General features: G+C 60.1%; 2 non-coding genes across 2 annotated transcripts; both read left to right on the forward strand.

Moving 5' to 3' along the window:
- The first annotated feature begins 13,562 nt into the window (after nt 1-13,562).
- LOC131865314 (5S ribosomal RNA) lies at nt 13,563-13,681 on the forward strand. Its single transcript, XR_009364042.1, has one exon. It is a non-coding gene; the product is annotated as a 5S ribosomal RNA (ribosomal RNA).
- Nucleotides 13,682-19,597: 5,916 nt separating this feature from the next.
- Nucleotides 19,598-19,716, forward strand: LOC131865315 (5S ribosomal RNA). Its single transcript, XR_009364043.1, has one exon. It is a non-coding gene; the product is annotated as a 5S ribosomal RNA (ribosomal RNA).
- The last annotated feature ends 284 nt before the right edge of the window (nt 19,717-20,000 follow it).

Genomic DNA, 20,000 nt, shown 5'->3' on the forward strand with positions numbered 1-20,000 from the left:
TCCCAGGTATATGCCCCCTACGCACTTTTGGTGGCGCAACTCGCACGAACAGTCCCACCTCGACCCCGTATACAAGCTTTTTTGCCTCGAAGAGTTCGTCGGAGACGAAGAAGCAACCTTCAGTGCAACCGTAGCACTCTTTTGTGCAACCGCCCAAACAACGCCCCCTCTACCCTCTGTCGAAACACTCGGCATTGCTGCTCCCTAAGGTGAGCTTCTCCTCATAGGCAATTCCGCTCTTATCCGGTCACGTTTGTGTGCCCGAATTTCGCAAGGCAACCTCCATGGGACATGGAAAAGACTCGAGAAGAGAGCTCGCTCACGGGAGAGAGAAGCCAAGGAGACCACGAGAGTGCTGAGAGTGGGACAGCGCTGAATAGGCGGGAGAAGCCTGCGCGTATAAACGGAGATATATATCCAATTGCAACGAAGGAACGTGCCAAAGATCGAGAACAATGGCAGAAATGCTAGTAACGTGCACTTCGGGACCAACGCATCACCGGAAGACAACCGCCAAACATCGAAAGAGTCGCGATGCTCCGCAACCTACGTGCAAAGCGGTCGCACACCGGGTAAGGGAGTGAGAGCCCCAAACATAGCTGGGCGAGGCGCTCACTCCGCTCTTTAATATCTCGTTAATACCGCCAAGGAAATGGCACAAGCACACACACACAAGCATCCTCGGAAGAGGACAGTTCGAGTGACAGGTCAAATCCAAGAGTTCCGAAGACTACCTCCAGGAACAATCGGGAACAAGACCGATTACAAGTCGTCGAGTCTGTTACTGGGCGAACACGAGATGCGCACAGGAAATCGATCAGCCCTCACAATGGCCCAAGGCCAGAGATCGGACTGCTACGATTTACCCCAACAATCATCGTGCCACTCTTCGCAGAGAGGTGATAGACGCCAACGAGCCCGCGCATAGCAATCGAGGTGTAAAAAGGGCGTTGAAGGCAGGAAGCCTGGACGAAAGAGGCTACGAGGTCACCTCGAAGCGGTCTAAGAATCGGGCGCACTTGGGGCGACTACCAGTGCCAACCCCTTATCCCGCGGTGCGTCCGACACACAGAAATTTCCAAGGCGGCCAAGGAGCCTCCCCGCATAGCAATCGGGGTGTGAGGTTACGGATGCAGCATTGATAGCAATCGAGGTGGGAGGCGAAGGATGCAGAAGTGAGAGCCGAGGGATGTAGCAGAGATAGCAATCGGGGTGTGTGATGCAGAAGAGATAGCAATCGAGGTGTGCGGTGGGAAGGGCCCAGCAGCCAGAATGCATGAAGCGACGGATGAAGCAGTGATGACAACCGGGCTGTGAGGAGAGGAGGGATGCAGCCAAGAAAGCAATCAGGGCTCGAGGCAAGGGATGCATCAAGGATAGCAATCATGTTGTGAGGCGAGATTCCAAAGGCTAAACGTGAGAGGCTGCAGGGTCGACTCAGAGAGGTCTATGCATGTGAGAGGCTGAAAGCAAGGTCAACTCGGAGCGGTCTATGCATCGGGCGCGCTTGGGGCGACTACCAGTGCCAACCCCTTATCCCGCGACGCGTCCGACAAAGAGAACGTTCCAAGGCGGCAGAGGAGGTTACCAGCCGAAGGATGCAGTAGCAATAACAGGTATAGTTCCGCGGCGGCCGAGAAGACTCACCGCATAGGAATCGGGATGCGAGGCGAGGGATGCGGCGGGAAGGCCCCGACGGCTAAACGGAAGAGGCTGCAGGGCCGCCTCGGAATGGTCCAAGCATCGGACGCGATTGGGACGACTACCAGTGCCAACCCCTTATCCCGCGATGCGTCCGATACACAGATAGTTCCAAGGCGGCCGAGGAGCCTCACCGCATATCAATCGGGGTGCGAGGCGAGGGATGGGGCGGGAAGGCCCCAACGGCTAGACGGAAGAGGCTTCAGGGCCACCTCGGAATGCTCCAAGCATCGGACGCGCTTGGGGCGACTACCAGTGCCAACCCCTTATCCCGCGATGCGTCCGATACACAGATGGTTCCAAGGCGGCCGAGGAGCCTCACCGCATAGCAATCGGGGGTGCGAGGCGAGGGATGGGGCGGGAAGGCCCCAACGGCTAGACGGAAGAGGCTTCAGGGCCGCCTCGGAATGGTCCAAGCATCGGACGCGCTTGGGGCGACTACCAGTGACAACCCCTCATCCCGCGATGCGTCCGATACGAAGATGGTTCCAAGGCGGCCGAGGAGCCTCACCGCATAGCAATCGGGGTGCGAGGTGGGGGATGCGGCGAGATGGCCCCAACGGCTAGACGGAAGAGGCCACAGGGCCGCGTCGGAATAGTCCAAGCATCGGACGCGCTTGGGGCGACTACCAGTGACAACCCCTTATCCCGCGATGCGTCCGATACGAAGATAGTTCCAAGGCGGCCGAGGAGCCTCACCGCATAGCAATCCGGGTGCGAGGTGGGGGATGCGGCGAGATGGCCCCAACGGCTAGACGGAAGAGGCTGCAGGGCCGCCTCGGAATAGTCCAAGCATCGGACGCGCTTGGGGCGACTACCAGTGACAACCCCTTATCCCGCGATGCTTCCGATACGAAGACAGTTCCAAGGCGGCCGAGGAGCCTCACCGCATAGCAATGGGGGTGCGAGGTGAGGGATGCGGCGAGATGGCCCCAACGGCTAGACGGAAGAGGCCACAGGGCCGCCTCGGAATAGTCCAAGCATCGGACGCGCTTGGGGCGACTACCAGTGACAACCCCTTATCCCGCGATGCATCCGATACGAAGATAGTTCCCAGGCGGCCGAGGAGCCTCACCGCATAGCAATCGGGGTGCGAGGCGAGGGATGCGGCGAGATGGCCCCAAAGGGTAGACGGAAGAGGCTGCGGGGCCGCCTCGGAATAGTCCAAGCATCGAACGCGCTTGGGGCGACTACCACTGCCAACCCCTTATCCCGCGATGCGTCCGATACACAGATAGTTCCGAGGCGGCCGAGGAGCTGGGGGATGCGGCGAGATGGCCCCAACGGCTAGACGGAAGAGGCTGCAGGGCCGCCTCGGAATAGTCCAAGCATCGGACGCGCTTGGGGCGACTACCAGTGACAACCCCTTATCCCGCGATGCGTCCGATACACAGATAGTTCCGAGGCGGCCAAGGAGCCTCACCGCATAGCAATCGTGGTGCGAGGTGGGGGATGCAGCGAGATGGCCCCAACGGCTAGACGGAAGAGGCTGCAGGGCCGCCTCGGAATGGTCCAAGCATCGGACGCGCTTGGGGCGACTACCACTGCCAACCCCTTATCCCGCGATGCGTCCGATACACAGATAGTTCCAAGGCGGCCGAGGAGCCTCACCGAATAGCAATCGGGGTGCGAGGCGAGGGATGCGGCGAGAAAGCCCCAACGGCTAGAGGGAAGAGGCTTCAGGTCCGCCTCGGAATGGTCCAAGCATCGGACGCGCTTGGGGCGACTACCAGTGACAACCCCTTATCCCGCGACGCGTCCGATACACAGATAGTTCCAAGGCGGCCGAGGAGCCTCACCGCATAGCAATCGGGGTGCGAGGCGAGGGATGCGGCGAGAAGGACCCAACGGCTAGACGGAAGAGGCTTCAGGGCCGCCTCGGAATGGTCCAAGCATCGGACGCGCTTGGGGCGACTACCAGTGACAACCCCTTATCCCGCGACGCGTCCGATACACAGATAGTTCCAAGGCGGCCGAGGAGCCTCACCGCATAGCAATCGGGGTGCGAGGCGAGGGATGCGGCGAGAAGGACCCAACGGCTAGACGGAAGAGGCTTCAGGTCCGCCTCGGAATGGTCCAAGCATCGGACGCGCTTGGGGCGACTACCAGTGACAACCCCTTATCCCGCGACGCGTCCGATACACAGATAGTTCCAAGGCGACCGAGGAGCCTCACCGCATAGCAATCGGGGTGCGAGGCGAGGGATGCGGCGAGAAGGACCCAACGGCTAGACGGAAGAGGCTTCAGGGCCGCCTCGGAATGGTCCAAGCATCGGACGCGCTTGGGGCGACTACCAGTGACAACCCCTTATCCCGCGATGCGTCCGATACACAGATAGTTCCAAGGCGGCCGAGGAGCCTCACCGCATAGCAATCGGGGTGCGAGGCGAGGGATGCGGCGAGAAGGACCCAACGGCTAGACGGAAGAGGCTTCAGGGCCGCCTCGGAATGGTCCAAGCATCGGACGCGCTTGGGGCGACTACCAGTGACAACCCCTTATCCCGCGATGCGTCCGATACACAGATAGTTCCAAGGCGGCCGAGGAGCCTCACCGCATAGCAATCGGGGTGCGAGGCGAGGGATGCGGCGAGAAGGACCCAACGGCTAGACGGAAGAGGCTTCAGGGCCGCCTCGGAATGGTCCAAGCATCGGACGCGCTTGGGGCGACTACCAGTGACAACCCCTTATCCCGCGACGCGTCCGATACACAGATAGTTCCAAGGCGGCCGAGGAGCCTCACCGCATAGCAATCGGGGTGCGAGGCGAGGGATGCGGCGAGAAGGACCCAACGGCTAGACGGAAGAGGCTTCAGGTCCGCCTCGGAATGGTCCAAGCATCGGACGCGCTTGGGGCGACTACCAGTGACAACCCCTTATCCCGCGACGCGTCCGATACACAGATAGTTCCAAGGCGGCCGAGGAGCCTCACCGCATAGCAATCGGGGTGCGAGGCGAGGGATGCGGCGAGAAGGACCCAACGGCTAGACGGAAGAGGCTTCAGGTCCGCCTCGGAATGGTCCAAGCATCGGACGCGCTTGGGGCGACTACCAGTGACAACCCCTTATCCCGCGACGCGTCCGATACACAGATAGTTCCAAGGCGGCCGAGGAGCCTCACCGCATAGCAATCGGGGTGCGAGGCGAGGGATGCGGCGAGAAGGACCCAACGGCTAGACGGAAGAGGCTTCAGGGCCGCCTCGGAATGGTCCAAGCATCGGACGCGCTTGGGGCGACTACCAGTGACAACCCCTTATCCCGCGATGCGTCCGATACACAGATAGTTCCAAGGCGGCCGAGGAGCCTCACCGCATAGCAATCGGGGTGCGAGGCGAGGGATGCGGCGAGAAGGACCCAACGGCTAGACGGAAGAGGCTTCAGGGCCGCCTCGGAATGGTCCAAGCATCGGACGCGCTTGGGGCGACTACCAGTGACAACCCCTTATCCCGCGACGCGTCCGATACACAGATAGTTCCAAGGCGGCCGAGGAGCCTCACCGCATAGCAATCGGGGTGCGAGGCGAGGGATGCGGCGAGAAGGACCCAACGGCTAGACGGAAGAGGCTTCAGGGCCGCCTCGGAATGGTCCAAGCATCGGACGCGCTTGGGGCGACTACCAGTGACAACCCCTTATCCCGCGACGCGTCCGATACACAGATAGTTCCAAGGCGGCCGAGGAGCCTCACCGCATAGCAATCGGGGTGCGAGGCGAGGGATGCGGCGAGAAGGACCCAACGGCTAGACGGAAGAGGCTTCAGGGCCGCCTCGGAATGGTCCAAGCATCGGACGCGCTTGGGGCGACTACCAGTGACAACCCCTTATCCCGCGACGCGTCCGATACACAGATAGTTCCAAGGCGGCCGAGGAGCCTCACCGCATAGCAATCGGGGTGCGAGGCGAGGGATGCGGCGAGAAGGACCCAACGGCTAGACGGAAGAGGCTTCAGGGCCGCCTGGGAATGGTCCATGCATCGCACGCGCTTGGGGCGACTACCAGTGACAACCCCTTATCCCGCGACGCGTCCGATACACAGATAGTTCCAAGGCGGCCGAGGAGCCTCACCGCATAGCAATCGGGGTGCGAGGCGAGGGATGCGGCGAGAAGGACCCAACGGCTAGACGGAAGAGGCTTCAGGGCCGCCTCGGAATGGTCCAAGCATCGGACGCGCTTGGGGCGACTACCAGTGACAACCCCTTATCCCGCGACGCGTCCGATACACAGATAGTTCCAAGGCGGCCGAGGAGCCTCACCGCATAGCAATCGGGGTGCGAGTCGAGGGATGCGGCGAGAAGGACCCAACGGCTAGACGGAAGAGGCTTCAGGGCCGCCTCGGAATGGTCCAAGCATCGGACGCGCTTGGGGCGACTACCAGTGACAACCCCTTATCCCGCGATGCGTCTGATACACAGATAGTTCCAAGGCGGCCGAGGAGCCTCACCGCATAGCAATCGGGGTGCGAGGCAAGGGATGCGGCGAGAAGGACCCAACGGCTAGACGGAAGAGGCTTCAGGGCCGCCTCGGAATGGTCCAAGCATCGGACGCGCTTGGGGCGACTACCGTTGCCAACCCCTTATCCCGCGATGCGTCTGATACACAGATAGTTCCGAGGCGGCCGAGGAGCCTCACCGCATAGCAATCGGGTTGCGAGGCAGATTATTGGGAAGGGAACCCCCTGGGATGCGGCTCAAGCAGTGCCCAAAGGGACTGGAATGCGGAATCACATCGAGAGACCCAAATGCTATACGAGGGCTCAAATCGAATTATGATTTGGCCACGACATGGACGCATCGGAACGACTACCTTTGCCGAACCACTCGCAATTGCATCCATACCGAAACCAATAGACATTTCCGTTAGAGCCCTCGCATAGCATTCGGGAATCTCGCATGCCCCTCTAAATCGACCAATGCTGGCGCTCAACGAAAATCCGAGCGCTACCACCGTTCGAGCGCCAGCATTGGTCGAGTTAGAGGGGCACGGGGGAGAATGCTCCAGTCAACACCTCCCCTATATAAGTTATTTGTCCGATTCTCGCACAACCGTAGTCTGCCTCGTCGAATCAAACAACGGTCCCAGATTCCGACTTCCGTTCCGTAGAGACCCAAAAGCTAGATGGAGGCTCGCAAGAAAGAGAGTCGGCGCATAGCAATCGGGTTTCTCGAACGTTTAGGGACCGAGCTCACTTGCGGATAGGGCAAAATCCGCCAAGCAACCCAAAAGCTAGACGGGGGCTCGAATCGAATCGCCTAGGCGGCCACAACAACGACGTGTTGGATCGACTACCAGTGCCAAACCATTCAGCAAGACTAGTCTGTGTCGAGGCCGGATAGAGATTCTCAGAGAGCGCCCGTATAGCATTTAGGAGACCTGCCGCGTCCCTCACACTCGACAAATGGTGGTGCACGTTTATAAATCCGAGCGATCCCAACCCTTTCAAGCACCAACATCGGTCGAGATAGAGGGGCACGGAGGGGGCTGCGTGAGACAACACAGTCCCCTATATAAGTTATTTGTCCGATTCTCACACATCCGAAGAATGGTCATCAAATCGGACAACAGCCCAAACTTCCGACTTCCGTCCCAGAAAGCCCAAGAGCTATCTAAAACGTTCATGGCCGGAACTCGATCGCGGCTATACCAGTCCGCCAAGCAACCCAAAAGCTAGACTGGAGCTCTAGTCGAATCACCTCTGTGGCCATTGCAAGGACGTGTTGGAGCGACTACCATTGCCGAACCATTCCGCAGGTCGAGTCCATACCAAGGCCGCATAGAGATTCACGATGAGCTCCTGCATAGCAATCAGGAGACTTGCCGTGTCCATCACAATCGATAAATCCTGGTGCAAGATTTTTGCATCCGAGCGCTCCAACCAGTCGAGCACCAGCATCAATCGACATAAACGGGCACGGGGGGAGGATGCTCGAGAACACTACCTCCCCTATATAAGTTATTTGTCCGATTCTCAAGCAGCCGAAGTCTGGTCATCGAATCGGGTCAAAGACCACAACTTCCGACTTTACCCACAATGCAAGTCATCGAATCGAACATCGGCCCCCGAGTCGGACTCCATGCGTATGTCAGGTCATCGGACCCAAATTCCGCCTTCCTGCGCATGGCGGGCCATCAATATCAACTCGGTCATCGGACCCAAACTCCGCCTTTCTGCGCATGGCACGCCTTCAAATCGGTCATCGGACCCAAATTCCGCCTTCCTGTGCATGGCGGGCCATCAACATCAACTCGGTCATCGGACCCAAATTCCGCCTTTCTGCGCATGGCACGCCATCAACTCGGTCATCGGACCCAAATTCCGCCTTCCTGCGCATGGCAGGTCATCGGACACAAATTCAGACCTCGCCAATATGCCTACGTATCGAATCGGTCATCGGACCCAACTTCCGACTTCATCCATACTGTAGGGTCTTTGAGGTTGGCGCGGTGCGCTCAACCCGGGGAGTCGACCCATCGAAGCATACACCTCCCCTATATAAGCTATTTGTCCGATTCCCACACCTGTGTAGTTTGCACCTCTGACCAGGACATCGACCCCAACTTCCGAACTCGACTGCAACGACGGCACCAGCGCCTTGGTGCGCACCTTGCGACGCACAGTCCCAACATTCGCCTTCCTGCACATGGCAGGTCATCGGACCCAAATTCCGACCTCGCGAGTATGCCTACATATCGAATCGGTCATCGGACACAACTTCCGACTTCATCCATACCGTAGGGTCTTTGAGGTTGGCGCGGTGCGCTCAACCCGGGGAGTCGACCCAACGAAGCATACACCTCCCCTATATAAGCTATTTGTCCGATTCCCACACCTGTGTAGTTTGCACCTGCCGATCAGGACATCGACCCCAACTTCCGAACTCGCCTGCAACGACCGAACCAGCGCCTTGGTGCGCACCTTGCAACGCACAGTGCCAACATTCGCCTTCCTGCACATGGCAGGTCATCGGACCCAAATTCCGACCTCGCGAGTATGCCTACATATCGAATCGGTCATCGGACCCAACTTCCGACTTCATCCATACCGTAGGGTCTTTGAGGTTGGCGCGGTGCGCTCAACCCGGGGAGTCGACCCAACGAAGCATACACCTCCCCTATATAAGCTATTTGTCCGATTCCCACACCTGTGTAGCTTGCACCTCCGATCAGGACATCGACCCCAACTTCCGAACTCGACTAAAAAGACCGCACCAGCACCTTGGTGTGCACCTTGCAACGCACAGTGCCAACATTCGCCTTCCTGCACATGGCAGGTCATCGGACCCAAATTCCGACCTCATGAGCATACCTACTAATCGAATCGGTCATCGGACCCAACTTCCGACTTCATCCATACCGTAGGGTCTTTGAGGTTGGCGCGGTGCGCTCAACCTGGGGAGTCGACCCATCGAAGCATACACCTCCCCTATATAAGCTATTTGTCCGATTCCGACACCTGTGTAGTTTGCACCTCCGCTCAGGACATCGACCCCAACTTCCGAACTCGCCTGCAACGACCGAACCAGCGCCTTGGTGCGCACCAAAAGTGCGCACTTTTGGAGGGCACTTTTGTGCGCTCCAAAGGTGCGCACTTTTGGAGGGCACTTTTGTGCGCTCCAAAGGTGCGCACTTTTGGAGGGCACTTTTTGGAGGGCACTTTTGTGCGCTCCAAAGGTGCGCACTTTTGGAGGGCACTTTTTGGAGGGCACTTTTCTGCGCTCCAAAGGTGCGCACTTTTGGAGGGCACTTTTTGGAGGGCACTTTTCTGCGCTCCAAAGGTGCGCACTTTTGGAGGGCACTTTTTGGAGGGCACTTTTCTGCGCTCCAAAGGTGCGCACTTTTGGAGGGCACTTTTTGGAGGGCACTTTTCTGCGCTCCAAAGGTGCGCACTTTTGGAGGGCACTTTTGTGCACTCCAAAGGTGCACACTTTTGGAGGGCACTTTTTGGAGGGCACTTTTCTGCACTCCAAAGGTGCGCACTTTTGGAGGGCACTTTTTGGAGGGCACTTTTGTGCGCTCCAAAGGTGCGCACTTTTGGAGGGCACTTTTTGGAGGGCACTTTTGTGCGCTCCAAAGGTGCGCACTTTTGGAGGGCACTTTTGTGCACTCCAAAGGTGCGCACTTTTGGAGGGCACTTTTCCTGCGCTCCAAAGGTGCACACCTAGGTGAGCACCTTCGACCACACCTTGTAGCACACCAAACTCTGACTTTCGACTTCATCCGCAATGCAGGGTCTTTGAGGTTGGCGCAATGCGCACAACCAGGGGAGTCGACCCATCAAACCCAACACCTCCCCTATATAAGCTATTTGTCTGATTCTCATACATGCGTAGCCTGCAGGAGCAATTAGGACATCGACCCCAACTTTCGGCTTCTAAACGAAAACAAGGTCTTTGAGGTTGGTGTAATGCGAACAACTAGGGGAGTCAACCCATCAAACCCAACACCTCCCCTATATAAGCTATTTGTCTGATTCTCATACATGTGTAGTCTACAGGAGCAATTAGGACATCGACCCCAACTTTTGACTTCTTAACGAAAACAAGGTCTTTGAGGTTGACGTAATGCGCACAACCAGGGGAGTCGACCCATCAAACCCAACACCTCCCCTATATAAGCTATTTGTCCGATTCTCATACATGTGTAGCCTACAGGAGCCATTAGGACATTGACCCCAACTTTTGACTTCTTAACGAAAACAAGGTCTTTGAGGTTGGCGTAATGCGCACAACCAAGGGAGTTGACCCATCAAACCCAACACCTCCCCTATATAAGCTATTTGTCTGATTCTCATACATGTGTAGCCTGCAACAACGATTAGGACATCCACCCCAACTTCTGAATTCGTCTGCGTTGACCGCACCAAAGGTGCACGCCTTGGTGCTCACCAAAATCCGACTTCCGACTTCTTCTGCTATGCGGGGTCTTTGAGGTTGGCGCAGTGCGCACAACCAGGGGAGTCAACCCACCGAATGCAACACCTCCCCTATATAAGCTATTTGTCTGATTCTCATACATGCGTAGACTGCAGCAATGATTAGGACATCCACCCCAACTTTTGACTTCTTAAACAAGACAGGGTCTTTGAAGTTGGTGCAGTGCACACAACCAGGGGAGTCGACCCATCAAACGCAACACCTCCCCTATATAAAGCTATTTGTCCGATTCTCATACGTGTAGTCTGCAGCAGCGATTAGGACATCGACCCCAACTTCCGAATTCGTTTGCATTGACCGCACCAAAGGTGCACGCCTTGGTGTGCACCTTGGAGTGCACTTTGGTGCTCACCTCGGTGCACACTTTGGTGTGCACCTCGGTGTGCACCAAAGGTGCGCACCTTGGAGCGCACCAAAGGTGTACACTTTGGAGCGCACCACATAGGGTCTTTGAGAGGTTGGCGCAGTGCGCACACCAAGGTGGGTGTTGAGGTGCGTGCCGAGGTGGGTGGGTGCTAGGGTGCGCTCCATGGTGGGTGCCAGGGTGGGTGCGTGCTAGGGTGGATTCCAAAGAGGGTCATAGGGTGGGTGCCAAGGTGGGTTGGTGATATAGTGGGTTCAAAGGTGGGTACTAGGGTGGGTTCCAAGGTGGGTCACAAGTTGGGTGCCAGGATGCGTGGGTGTTAGGTTGGGTGCCAAGGTGGGCTCCTGCGTGGGTGGGTGCTAGGGTGGGTTTCAAGGTGGACGCGAGGGCGGGTGCCAAGGTGGGTAACAAGTTGGGTGTTAGGATGGGTGAGTGCTAGAGTGGGTGCCAAGGTGGGTGGGTGCTAAGGTGGATGCCAAGGTGGTTCACAGGGTGGGTGGGTTCTAGGGTGAGTTCCAAGGTGGGTCACAGGTTTAGTGCTAGGGTGCGTGTCAAGGCGGGGTGTCGAGGTGCCTGGGTGCTAGGGTGTGGATGCCAATGTGGGTCATAGGGTGGGTACTAGGGTGGGCTGCAATGTGGGTGCCAAGGTGGGTAACATGCTCGGTTGGTTCTAAATTGGGTGTCAGGGTGGGTGTGCACCCACCTTGCCCGAGGTGGGTGCCAAGGTGCCAGTGTGGGTGGGTGCTAAGGTGGATGCCAAGGTGGGTGAGAAGGTGGGTGATAGGTTGAGTGGTAGGATGGGTGGGTGCCAAGATGGGTCACAGGGTGGGTGCAAGGGTGGGTAGGTGCTAGGGTTGGTGTCAGGGTGGGTGGGTGCTAGGTTGGGTTCCAAGGTGGGTGCGAGGGTGAGTGTCAAGGTGGGTCACAGGTTAGGTGCTAGGATGGTGAGTGCTAGGGTGCAAAGGTGCCAGGGTGGGTGCTAGGATGGGTCGATGCTAGGGTGAGTGGCAAGGTGGGTCCACAAGTGTCAAGGTGGGTGCCGAGGTGGGTGCCAACTTGGGTTCCAAGGTGGGTGCCAAGTGGGCGACTGCTATGGTGGATGCCAAGGTGGGTCACGGGGTGGGTGCCAAGTTGCTAGGTTGTGTTCCAAGGTGGGTGCCAACGTGGCTGCTAGGGTGCGTGGGTTAAAGGGTGTGTCACAACGTGGGTGCCAGGATGGTGTGCGCACCCACACTGGCCAAGACGGGTGCAAGGTTGGGTTCCAAGCCCGGTCACAGGCTGGGTGCTAGGATGGGTGGTGCCAAGGTGGGCACCAGGGTGGGTGCACCCACCCTGGCCAAGGTGGGTCACGGGGTGGGTCCTAGGGTGGGTAACAGGGTGGGTACTAAGGTGCGTGCCAGGTGGGTCATGGGGTGGGTGCCAAGGTGGGCACCAGGGTGGGTGTGCACCAACCCTAGCCAGGGTAGGTCACGGGGTGGTTGTCGGGGTGGGCGTCAAGGAGCCAAGGTGGGTGGCAAGTAGCCAAGTTGCGTGCCAAGGTGGGTGTCGGGGTGGGTGCCAAGGATCCAAGGTGGGTGCCAAGGAACCAAGGTGGGTGTCTGGGTGGGTGCCGAGGTGGGAGCCAGGGGGGTCCCAAGGTGAGTGCAAAGGTGGGTGCCAGGGTCAAGGTGAGTGCCAATGTGGGTTCCAAGGTGCCAGGGTCAGGGGAGTGCCAATGTGGGTTCAAAGGTGCTAAGTTGGGTGCGAGGGTTGGGTGCGAGGGTGGGTGGGTGCCAAGGTGTGCTAGGTGGAAGCCCGGGTGGGTCGGCATCCCATGGGTGTCGAGTTGGGTGCCTGATGGGTGCTTCTTGTCAAGTTTTAGTCGTCGGGACTCATTTCGAGCCATAGAGGTCGTTTCTTGTCCGGTTGCCCTGTCTTCGACCTGGGAACCCAATTTTGGTCCTCGGGGTCCCATTTTTTTTTGTCTCGCATCCCACTTTTGGCCTGTGGCCTTTTCGGGGTCGATTCTCGTTTTGGGCATCAGAGCATGTTTCTTCTCCTAAAACCCAATATTTGTTTATTAAGTCTCGGAACACATTTTTGTTCTCGTGGACCCATCATGGGTCTTGGAACGCATTTGTGGTCCTTGGGTCCCATTTTGCATCCCGAAACTTGTGTTTTGGTGCTTGATCCCTATTTTGGGTGCCCACCTTGCACCAAGTGCGCACCCGGGGCAAACCGAGCGCCTTGGTGCACCGGGGCAAGATCGAGCGTGCACCCGAGGCGCCCCGAACATGCACCAAGGTGCACTCGGCCCACATGTGAGCGCAGGTCGTTGCGCCCGAGGTGGTGTGTGGGCACCGCGTTGCAGACGGGACACTGCACGCACACGACGCCCCGTCCAGGTGCACGCACGTAGGCCGGGCCGGGTGCACACCCGACGCCCTAGCAAGGTGCGCGCACCCGGGCAGGGCTCACACTTGGCGAACGGGGCGCACTTCGCGAGGGAGGGTGTGCACCTCGACGGGGGTGGGTGGCCGGGGTGGATTCGCACGTGGGTCGCGGTTTGCTAAGTACACACTGCGACAAGCTCATAACGGGTGCGATCATACCAGCGTTAGTGCACCGGATCCCATCAGAACTCCGCAGTTAAGCGCGCTTGGGCCGGAGTAGTACTGGGATGGGTGACCTCCCGGGAAGTCCCGGTGTTGCACCCTTTCTTAGTTTTTCGCCGGGCGTCGCAATGCTATTTGAATAAACCTTTTGCCCGTTTGCGTTCTCGTCGGGGCCGGGCCGGGCCGGGGGTGCGCTGCCCGCACTACCGCGCGCGCGGGGGCGACACCGAGCGCGCACCCGAGGCGCCCCGAGCACACAGGCCACGTGCAACCCGGGCGTTGGTGCGCGCACCCCGGTGCGCCCGAGGTGCTGCGCGCGCACCCAGGTGAAATCGGTGTGCACCTCGGCCAGTGCGCGCTCGGTCGAGTCGCGCACGTTGGCCAAGGTGCACGGTGATGTTTCTTACTCTAAGGTTCCGCACCAGACGCCCGGGACAGGTGAGCGAAGCTGGGCGGGGCCGGGTGCGCGGCCGGGGCAGGTGCACGCAGCTGGAGAGAGCTTTGGAGCACACCAGAGGTGCGCACCTTGGAGCACACTTCGGAGCGCACCAATGATGCGCTCCATTCAAAAGTTTCCTGAAAAGGCAAAAAAAGTTGAGATTATAGAATTTCCCACTTGAGAGATTGTAAAAAAAAAAAATTTAAAATGAAGGAAACGCGGGTGCCAAGGTGTGCGCGCCCGGGTGCGCAGCCCAGCCAAGGTGTGCGCACCAAGGCGCCCACCCTGGCGAAGGTGCACGCAAGGTGCGCACCCGAGGCAAACCGGACAATTAACCCAACTTTCGACTTCGCGCGCACCTGCGCACCTTGGAGCGCACTTCGGAGCGCTCCTTGGTGCGCACCAATCTTGGGCACCTCGGAGTGCACCATGGCGCCCACCAAGGTGCGCACCCGGGGCAAACCGAGCTCCGACTTCGTGCGCACCTTGGAGCGCACGAAAGGTGCGCACCATGGCGCCCACCAAGGTGCGCAGCCCAGCCAAGGCGTGCGCATCAAGGTGCGCACCCTGGCGAAGGTGCGCACCCGGGGCAAACCGAGCTCCGACTTCGTGCGCACCTTGGAGCGCACAAAGGGTGCGCAACCCAGCCAAGGTGTGCGCACCCCGGGCAAACCGAGCTCCGAATCGTGCGCACCTTGGAGCACACTTCGGAGCCCTCCTTGGTGCGCACCGATGTTGCGCACCTCGGAGCGCACCCGGGGAAAACAATGCAATTAACCCGACTTTCGACTTCGTGGGCACCTCGGAGCGCTCTCGGGTTCGCACCTCGGAGCACACCGAGGTGCGCACCTTTGATGCGCTGCCTTCACCAATTTCCAGAAAAGGCAAGAAAACATTGAGAAGGTGTGCGCACCGAGGTGCCCACCCTGGCGAAGGTGCACGCGAGGTGCGCACCCGGGGCAAACCGGGCTCCGACTTCGTGCACGCCATGCTGCGCACCTTGGAGGGCCATGGTGCGCACCTTGGAGCACACTTCGGAGCGCTCAATGGTGCCCAACCCAGCCAAGGTGCCCACCGCGGCGAAGGTGCACGCGAGGTGCGCACCCGGGGCAAACCGGGCTCCGACTTCGTGCACGCCGCACCTTGGAGCACACTTCGGAGCGCTCCTTGGTGCGCACCAGGGCGCGCAACCCAGCCGAGGTGCCCACCCCGGCGAAGGTGCACGCGGGGTGCGCACCCGGGGCAAACCGGGCTCCGACTTCGTGCACGCCATGGTGCCCACCGCGGCGAAGGTGCACGCGAGGTGCGCACCCGGGGCAAACCGGGCTCCGACTTCGTGCACGCCGCACCTTGGAGCACACTTCGGAGCGCTCCTTGGTGCGCACCAGGGCGCGCAACCCAGCCGAGGTGCCCACCCCGGCGAAGGTGCACGCGAGGTGCGCACCCGGGGCAAACCGGGCTCCGACTTCGTGCACGCCATGGTGCCCACCGCGGCGAAGGTGCACGCGAGGTGCGCACCCGGGGCAAACCGGGCTCCGACTTCGTGCACGCCGCACCTTGGAGCACACTTCGGAGCGCTCCTTGGTGCGCACCATGGTGCCCACCAGGGCGCGCAACCCCGCCGAAGGTGCACGCGAGGTGCGCACCCGGGGCAAACCGGGCTCCGACTTCGTGCACGCCGCACCTTGGAGCACACTTCGGAGCGCTCCTTGGTGCGCACCAGGGCGCGCAACCCCGCCGAAGGTGCACGCGAGGTGCGCACCCGGGGCAAACCGGGCTCCGACTTCGTGCACGCCATGGTGCGCACCAGGGTGCCCACCGCGGCGAAGGTGCGCACCCGGGGCAAACCGGGCTCCGACTTCGTGCACGCCGCACCTTGGAGCACACTTCGGAGCGCTCCTTGGTGCGCACCAGGGCGCGCAACCCAGCCGAGGTGCCCACCCCGGCGAAGGTGCACGCGAGGTGCGCACCCGGGGCAAACCGGGCTCCGACTTCGTGCACGCCATGGTGCCCACCGCGGCGAAGGTGCGCACCCGGGGCAAACCGGGCTAGGACTTCGTGCACGCCGCACCTTGGAGCACACTTTGGAGCGCTCCTTGGTGCGCACCATGGTGCCCACCAGGCCGCGCAACCCAGCCAAGGTGTGCGCACCAAGGTGCACGCGAGGTGCGCACCCGGGGCAAACCGGGGTCCGGCTTCGTGCACGCCGCACCTTGGAGCACACATCGGGGCGCTCCCGGGTTCGCACCGGCGTTGCGCACCGTGGTGGGCACCTCGGAGCGCACCGTGGTGGGCACCTCGGAGCACACCAAGGTGGGCAGCGAGGTGCGCACCTTTGATGCGATGCCTTCACTAATTTCCATAAAAGGCAAAAAAAAACGAGATTTTAAAATTTCCGTTTTGAAAGATAGTGAGAAAAAGGGAATGCTGGTGCCATCTTGAGCCCGCCCTGGTGCGCAGCCCAGCCAAGGTGTGCGCACCAAGGTGCCCACCCTGGCGAAGGTGCGCGCCCGGGCAATTAACCCAACTTCCAACTTCGCGCGCGCCAGGGTGGGAGCGCACCCAACAACCGGGCCTGGGAAGAGCCAATGCGAGAAACCCCACCAAACGCTCTGACAAAAAAAGAGGGGGCGCTCCAGTAACCCCGCTTCGGAGCGCACCCTGGGCAAACCCAGCCAGGGTGCCCACCCCGGCCAAGGTGCAGGCGAGGTGCGCACCCGGGGCAAACCGGGCTCCGACAACGTGCACGCCGCACCTTGGAGCACACTTCGTAGCGCTCCCGGGTGCGCACCTCAGAGCACACCAAGGTGGGCAGCGAGGTGCGCACCTTTGATGCGCTGCCTTCACTAATTTCCAGAAAAGGCAAAAAAAAGAGGAGATTTTAAAATTTCCGTTTTGAAAGATAGTGAAAAAAACGGAACGCGGGTGCCATCTTGAGCCCGCCCTGGTGCACAGCCTAGGTAAGGTGCCCACCCTGGCAAAGGTGCGCACCCGGGCAATTAACCCTACTTCCGACTTCGTGCGCGCCAGGGTGGCAACCGGGCCTGGGAAGAGCCAATGCGAGAAACCCCACCAAACGCTCCGACAAAAAAAGAGGCGGCGCTCCAATAACCCCGCTTCGGAGCGCAGCCGGGGCAAACCCAGCCAAGGTGCCCACCCCGACGAAGGTGCACGCGAGGTGCGCACCCGGGGCAAACCGGGCTCCGACAACGTGCACGCAGCACCTTGGAGCACACTTCGAAGCACTCCCGGGTGCCCACCGGCGTTGCGCACCGTGGTGGGCAGCGAGGTGCGCACCTTTGATGCGCTGCCTTCACTAATTTCCAGAAAAGGCAAAAAAAAATGAGATTTTAAAATTTCCGTTTTGAAAGATAGTGAAAAAAACGGAACGCGGGTGCCATCTTGAGCCCGCCCTGGTGCGCAGCCCAGGCAAGGCATGCGCACCAAGGTGCCCACCCGCGGTGCACGCCCGGGGCAAACCGGGCTCCGACTTCGTGCAGGCCGCACCTTGGAGCACACTTCGGAGCGCTCCTTGGTGCGCACCATGGTGCCCACCAGGGCGCACCCGGGGCAAACCGGGCTCCGACTTCGTGCACGCCGCACCTTGGAGCACACATCGGAGCGCTCCCAGGTTCGCACCAGCGTTGCGCACCTTTGATGCGCTGCCTTCACTAATTTCCAGAAAAGGCAAAAAAAAACGATATTTTAAAATTTCCGTTCTGAAAGATAGTGAAAAAAACGGAACGCGGGTGCCATCTTGAGCCCTTCCTGGTGCGCAGCCCAGGCAAGTTGTGCGCACCAAGGTGCCCACCCTGGCGGAGGTGCGCGCCCGGGGCAAACCGGGCTCCGACTTCGTGCACTGCATGGTGCCCACCAAGGCGCGCAACCCAGCCAAGGTGCCCACCGCAGCGAAGGTGCACGCGAGGTGCGCACCCGAGGTGCACACCCGGGGCAAACCGAGCTCCGACTTCGTGCACGCCGCACCTTGGAGCACACTTCAGAGCGCTCCTTGGTGCGCACCAGGGCGCGCAACCCAGCCAAGGTGCTCACCCCGGCGAAGGTGCACGCGAGGTGCGCACCCGGGGCAAGCCGGGCTCGGACTTCGTGCACGCCGCACCTTGGAGCACACATCGGAGCGCTCCCGGGTTCGCACCAGCATTGCGCACCTTTGATGCGCTGCCTTCACTAATTTCCAGAAAAGGCAAAAAAAAAAAAAAAACGAGATTTTAAAATTTCCGTTTTGAAAGATAGTGAAAAAAACGGAACGCGGGTGCCATCTTGAGCCCGCCCTGGTGTGCAGCCCAGGCAAGTTGTGCGCACCAAGGCACCCACCCTGGCCAAGGTGGGTCACGGGGTGGGTCCTAGGGTGGGTAACGGGGTGGGTACTAAGGTGCGTGCCAAGGTGGGTCATGGGGTGGGTGCCAAGGTGGGCACCAGGGTGGGTGTGCACCAACCCTAGCCAGGGTAGGTCACGGGGTGGTTGTCGGGGTGGGCGTCAAGGAGCCAAGGTGGGTGGCAAGTAGCCAAGTTGCGTGCCAAGGTGGGTGTCGGGGTGGGTGCCAAGGATCCAAGGTGGGTGCCAAGGAACCAAGGTGGGTGTCTGGGTGGGTGCCGAGGTGGGAGCCAGGGTGGGTCCCAAGGTGAGTGCAAAGGTGGGTGCCAGGGTCAAGGTGAGTGCCAATGTGGGTTCCAAGGTGCCAGGGTCAGGGTGAGTGCCAATGTGGGTTCAAAGGTGCTAAGTTGGGTGCGAGGTTGGGTGCGAGGGTGGGTGGGTGCCAAGGTGTGCTAGGTGGAAGCCCGGGTGGGTCGGCATCCCATGGGTGTCGAGTTGGGTGCCTGATGGGTGCTTCTTGTCAAGTTTTAGTCGTCGGGACTCATTTCGAGCCTTAGAGGTCGTTTCTTGTCCGGTTGCCCTGTCTTCGACCTGGGAACCCAATTTTGGTCCTCGGGTCCCATTTTTTTTTGTCTCGCATCCCACTTTTGGCCTGTGGCCTTTTCGGGGTCGATTCTCGTTTTGGGCATCAGAGCATGTTTCTTCTCCTAAAACCCAATATTTGTTTATTAAGTCTCGGAACACATTTTTGTTCTCGTGGACCCATCATGGGTCTTGGAACGCATTTGTGGTCCTTGGGTCCCATTTTGCATCCCGAAACTTGTGTTTTGGTGCTTGATCCCTATTTTGGGTGCCCACCTTGCACCAAGTGCGCACCCGGGGCAAACCGAGCGCCTTGGTGCACCGGGGCAAGATCGAGCGTGCACCCGAGGCGCCCCGAACATGCACCAAGGTGCACTCGGCCCACATGTGAGCGCAGGTCGTTGCGCCCGAGGTGGTGTGTGGGCACCGCGTTGCAGACGGGACACTGCACGCACACGACGCCCCGTCCAGGTGCACGCACGTAGGCCGGGCCGGGTGCACACCCGACGCCCTAGCAAGGTGCGCGCACCCGGGCAGGGCTCACACTTGGCGAACGGGGCGCACTTCGCGAGGGAGGGTGTGCACCTCGACGGGGGTGGGTGGCCGGGGTGGATTCGCACGTGGGTCGCGGTTTGCTAAGTACACACTGCGACAAGCTCATAACGGGTGCGATCATACCAGCGTTAGTGCACCGGATCCCATCAGAACTCCGCAGTTAAGCGCGCTTGGGCCGGAGTAGTACTGGGATGGGTGACCTCCCGGGAAGTCCCGGTGTTGCACCCTTTTTTAGTTTTTCGCCGGGCGTCGCAATGCTATTTGAATAAACCTTTTGCCCGTTTGCGTTCTCGTCGGGGCCGGGCCGGGCCGGGGTGCGCTGCCCGCACTACCGCGCGCGCGGGGGCGACACCGAGCGCGCACCCGAGGCGCCCCGAGCACACAGGCCACGGTGCAACCCGGGCGTTGTGCGCGCACCCCGGTGCGCCCGAGGTGCTGCGCGCGCACCCAGGTGAAATCGGTGTGCACCTCGGCCAGTGCGCGCTCGGTCGAGTCGCGCACGTTGGCCAAGG

This window comes from Cryptomeria japonica, unplaced genomic scaffold (genome assembly GCF_030272615.1).
Source record: "Cryptomeria japonica unplaced genomic scaffold, Sugi_1.0 HiC_scaffold_108, whole genome shotgun sequence".
NCBI lineage: Eukaryota > Viridiplantae > Streptophyta > Pinopsida > Cupressales > Cupressaceae > Cryptomeria > Cryptomeria japonica.